The sequence below is a fragment of the Heliconius melpomene genome, chromosome 15 (assembly GCF_056956725.1).
Source record: "Heliconius melpomene rosina isolate 202511_hmr_F chromosome 15, ASM5695672v1, whole genome shotgun sequence".
NCBI classification, from domain to species: Eukaryota; Metazoa; Arthropoda; class Insecta; order Lepidoptera; family Nymphalidae; genus Heliconius; species Heliconius melpomene.
In genome coordinates this window covers 9,834,518-9,840,575 of record NC_140403.1, presented here as the reverse complement: position 1 = coordinate 9,840,575, position 6,058 = coordinate 9,834,518, and positions in this window count along the sequence as shown.

The window sequence follows — 6,058 nt, the reverse complement described above, 5'->3', positions numbered from 1 at the left end:
GGTGGTAGTGGTTGTCAACGAGTGGTTGTGGTTGTCCTATGTAAAACTTCATTTAATTAGGTATTATTTTTGTGCAAAGTTACATTTTGGTATATTGACAAGAACATACATAAAAAGTATTCGGGCTAATTGGGAATCTTCCTTTTTTGAAGTTGGTTGAAAATGAGAACTTCCTTTTTTTGAGGTTGGTTGAAAAGAAATGCAACGATCAGTAATTTCACTTCTGACATCAATTTATCAAGTTTTTGCTTGTAACTATTACAGTATAATCAATTTTTTACCAAAAAAAAACAAACTTTCTCAATTTTCACCGGATTCCATAATCGGAACCTAACCAAACTTTCACCAAATTATCCTTGAAGTGTATCCTTTCAAATTAAAAAAGAATCATCAAAATCAGTTAGCGCGACATTGAGTTATTTGTCTATTTGTCGCGCACATACCTAATGCAAATTTAAGACTTACGTGATTTTCTCATGGATACCATTGTCAGACATGGACTAAAAAAAATGGGACCATTCGGGAAGCTTCACCTTTCAAATAAAAAAAAAGTTATCAAAATCGGTTCCCTCAGTCAAAAGTTATGAGGTAACAAACATAAAAAAAAATACAATCGAATTGATAACCTCCTTTTCTTACAGAAGTCGGTTAAAAAATAGTCTTCCTTATAAAACGGACTGTTCAATACATTATTCGTTTATAAATAGCACCTCGTTAATTATTTTGATGTATTTAGAAACCAGCGAAAAAACAGAATAATGAAGAAAAGATTCAAAATAACAAAAAAAAAGACTAAAAAGATTTACAAAATATTTTTTCGTCCAATATCTTTTATATTAAAAAAATAAATGAGCCCGACGATGAACCATAAAGTAGGTCCAAGAGTAATACTTAAGGCGCTAACTTGGAGCTTACGGTCCGATAAAAAGATTTCCTCGCAATTTTCCCTTTAATAGGTGCGTCGCGTCGCGTCGTTCGTTTACGATCATCGTTAGATCAAGACAGACAGACATAGCAAAAATTACTATAGTTAAGAAAAATGGTTATTTTTTTTTATAATCCATATATATAAAAGGAGATGTTCCCACTGACTGAAGTAAGACGCACGCACAGCCCTAACAGTCCATCAAATTTTGACGGATGTTTACTTTCATAATTTGAAACCCGCTAAGGCGTTTTGAAAAATTTCACAACCGTCGTAATCTCTCTTAACTCTACTAATTCTATTATTCTCTCTTTGCTCTAATGAATTATTTGATAGTAAATGATAAATCCCACAAAATCGCAATCTTAATAAGTAAGATCAGTAAGGAGCGAGTAAAACGAAACGATCTCGAACGTTTATGGCGTCGTGTTTCGGAGGATGTTACTAAGGTGTTTCTTATTTATTACCCCGGATATTTGAATTTGTATACAGCTTGCGTACAGCTTTGTCATTTTTGACATTAAATATAATTCATCTAAGGCCGTCTTAAATGTAAACAAAACGATTGCGAGTTCGATTCCCACTCGGTGAAATATGTTTTTTGGTTTTCTCGCTCTATTAATTAAACTTAACGCATCGTTAAGTTTAACGGTAAACGCAATGTCTTGAAAACCCCCAAATCTCTAGATCGGAATTCCCTACATTCCCTAACCTGATTACATGCCAAAGTAGTAGTAAGTCCAGTAGTTTCATCTGTGCGTTCCTATCAGTCACTCAGTTACGGAAGACTTTCATTTATATAAATATAAAAGGTTCAAATTATTACCGTAGTTATATGTACATCCAAAAATATAAATATGTAGGTACAACCAAAAAATACAGTATAACTTTAAAATTATCAAGCCTTATAAAAATGAGTTATTTCCACGTTAAAACATTCGCGCCGCACTATCTCATACATTAAGGCCACTCGAGGGTTTTTGTATTATAATAGCAATTTCAAAGAGCATTTTTTCGGCATTCGGCCACATTTTAATAAGTGCTGGCCGAGTGAGATTTAATTTCTATCTGTCACTACCAGAATGTAGGGGGGGAAGCACGCCAAGTTGGTTTCCGGTTCCGGTGTTCGGGTTCAGTACTTTGGGCGCCAGATAAGTAAGGTTATTTATTTTTTGGTACAAAGATTTGTATTTTTTTCTAGCTTCACGCTATATTGAGCACATAGCTATATCTATATATATTTAAAGAAACCCAAAAGTGTTTGCCTATTGGCAGAGGGAACATTGGGAGATAGTGTTAAGACACTCCAACATAATAACCTACTAATGGGAATTAGTTGGTCCAAAAAATTGGTTACCCTTTTTATCTGAATATACCAGTTGTTGAGAGGACACTTATGAAGATTGATAGTTCATGTAAAAAAATATAGCCTTTTAAAGAATACGCACGTACGGGATAAAATGATATATAATGTTTTTTAAGCTCAAAGGCCTTATTTTATAGCCTAACGGGAAGTGGCCATTGTGGCACAGTAGACTTAGTAGCCCAGGAGGTAGTCCTCCTGGTAGTAGGATTTCCTGCGTATCAACTGAAGAATTGGAAATTGTGATATTGCAATGAAATGTTAAAAATGATGAAGCCGCTTAGTATTCCTAAGTTACACAATTACAGTTTAGTATTTGACCGTTTGAAATGAATTATCTTAATCCTGATTTAGGGAGTATCTGTTTTATTGGTGCGAGCTGCCTTACGTTTTAATGTTAATTAACTTAATTAATCGAATATTGAAAGTCGTTAATTGTTTGTTTGTACAAATTAAACATGTCAATAGCAAACATTGGCGACGCCTATCATGGTACAGTGGGTCTCACAGGCCGTGGTGTTTGTAAGTTCGATTTAATTATATGTTCATTTATGTGGATGGATATTTTTTTCTTATTTTTATCGTTGGGTTCCGTTATATGTCCAGAATTCGGCGGAAAGTGGGGAACGGAATGTCTTAACATTAGGTTCCCTCTCCCTATCCTGCCGTGCGCGGGAAGCTGCGTGAAGTGCGTGAAGCTGATTTTTCTTTTTTTTTATGCTTATAGAATATTTCCAAAAATACTCCACTATCAAGTGGAAACGTAAACTATTATAGTAACTTTTATAGTCAGCCCTCTATCATACATCGTCTGGGGCATTAAGGAAATGACACATGTTTCATTCGCCCAATAAATTGAAGCGAATGCGGTCGCTTTGGTAATACAGAATATTGAGGCTATAAAAATTTTAATACTGTTTGGGGGTTGTGCCACATTATGTATTGAAGGGCGATTAATTACAGTTATAAAATCGGCTTCACGCTGTATCCCGCATGTAGCAGGGTAGGCAGAGGGAACCTAATGCTAAGACACTCCGTTGTTCACTTTCCGCAGATTTTTTCACGTTTGATCGTTCGCGACTGTCGGTTCGTTTGTGGGGATCACCCCACTCGGGGGAATGAATTGTCGATATAGCACTAAGGCAAAATCGAAATTTATCCGAGAGAGAGATCAGCGTTGAATTCCACCACTCAACAAGCAATGCCTCGAAATATTCGGCGGAAAGTTGGGAACGGTATGTCTTAACACTAGTTTCTCTCTGCCTACTCTATCTGCGTGAAGCTGATTTAGTGTTTTTTTTATATATATATATACAAAATTAATTATTAAACCGCCCTCTCATTCAATATAATGTCAGTACATCGCGAATACGATATGGAAAACCGATGGCAACACTTCATTCCGCCAGCGCCGGTCTCCGGCAAACTAAATAAAACGAATTCGGTTCACGCGGCCTCGTCTCGTATCTACATATGTAATGAGAAAAGTTAACGCGAAAAGTTATAATTTTGTTATTATTTTTTAAGTTTTTTTAGTAAATTCTTTTTGGGCTTTTATATATTTTGTAGAAGACCGTCGTTGCGTAGTGACTATAAGAACGACGGTTATGGGTTCAATTCCTGTCAGGGAAATGAATTTTTGGGTTTATGGTGATTAACTAAGATAAGATAATAACTAGATCTTAATAATATTGACTAGTTTCTTATTTTAAAGAAAACAAACAAAAACTTTTATATAGTTTCTTCTATACACTAACATTAAATCTTCCCGCACTCACTTAGAAACATCAATTAACGTTTAACTAAAATTAAACACATACATTTGCACTCATTTAATATAATATACACACTAATTGGTCCTCTGGTGTTGAGTGTACCTAACTTAATCCATCAAAGTGTCACCAAACACCAGACACAAACTTAACTAGATCTCAATAAAATTGGCTAGTTTCTTATTTTCCGTCCAATTTCATTTCTCCTGTGTATCGAGGAAGCAATTTTCTTGTATACAGCAGCCCAGAGCTGTAAGTATTTTGAAGTGAAAATTTTGTTACAGGCTTATAGAAAAATGTTTCTATTCTAGAAAACAAGAGAGCTGGCCTTTAGAGAGTCATTGTTAGAAATATAGATTAAATTTTATTTTTTTATTCGTTTATCACTTTTCACCTAATTTTAAATGAGTAGGTAACGTTGAATTACTACAAAGATTGTTAATTACACAACTTATAAGAAATTTAATAGTTTTGAATGCACGGGAGGTGTAAATAAAAGTTTGATTCTAAAAAGCAACATATACATTTAAAAAAGCCAAGGGTTCCAAATCAATTTCGTCTGTATTTTTTTTTTCAGAACTGGAGCAAGTAAACAACCTGAAATATAAACACAAATATGTTAACTATTATAACTTGTACTTCCCGTTAACCTACAATCATGAAATTTATAGAGAACACTCGGTTAGCTAATCAATTAATATTTATATTGCACGGAACCCTAATATTTACACAAAGTATCAAAATATTAATAATTTACACAACAATATTTCTTAAAACGTTAACGATTTAAGACATTGTCTTCGCTCAGTAATTAAAGGAGTCAAGAGGCTCTCGAGACCGACTTCTTGTCACAACTGATCTTGGAATTTAGAAGGTGTCGAGTTCGTTTTAATTAACGTATTGTTATAATTCAACATATTTTTAAATAATTAATAATAAATTACTTAAAAATATCCTGATGATGATGAATGGTGATTATTTTCAATTTGATATTATTTTTATTTATATCGACATGCTAAAATTACATTATATTGTTATTTTCCTATATTTTATTTTTGATATTTAAAATGAAATCTAGTGAAAATATACAGTATATTATGTATCAATAAAACAATTTCTTTTAATTATTCCCGCATATTTAATATATCTACTTGAGTGTGCAGAGAGAATAATAAGACACTCATTCCTCGCTGTCCTCCTAAATACTATTTGCCAATGTCTTGCAATCTTGAATATTAACTCCGGAACTTGACTATTAACTCCGTCTAGTTATTGATAACAAGACAAGTTTCGTTGACGATCTGAAAAAAAATAATTCTTGCGAGTGAGAATCGATCCCACAACCTCAATTTCGACGGTGGCGTAATTTTATTATCATACTTATTCCTAAAATTAGAAAATAGAAGAAACAAACGCCACGAACTGATTACAAAGAAACGTGTTAACAATTATACTTCAAACGGGATCAAAGGTAACTCTAATTAGATTTTTCATGTTTACCTCAAAAATCTTCTTTGTAAAGCTTTTTGTTAAGAAAAACATCAAAAAGTTGTGTTGTTAATTAAATTAATGAAATTTAAGCAATTGTAAAATTATACGTTACGGTTGATCTATTTTCATTTAATATTGGTTGTTATTTATCGGCCATTTTGAATCTTTTATTTTTACCACTTTTATGTAGAGAACGTAAAGTGTCTTAGAGAATTATATGTAAGACATTAAAATTTTGTGTTAAAACAAGCTATTCTCCACTCATTTCGAGAATATCTATCGATGCCCAGCGGCATATCGAATAACTGTGAAGGCGACGTTTGTGAGTTCGGTTCCCACTCGATGAAGTTTTGTGATGAATATTTAATGTTTGCATTTTTTCGCTCTCGCAAAGGGCGGCTTAACACGCAATGCCTCCAGAATGTGGCAGAAAGTGGAGACCGGAAGTGTCTTCCCTCTGTTTACCCTGCTATGTTCTAAAAAAATATAATTTATACTGCAAAAAAT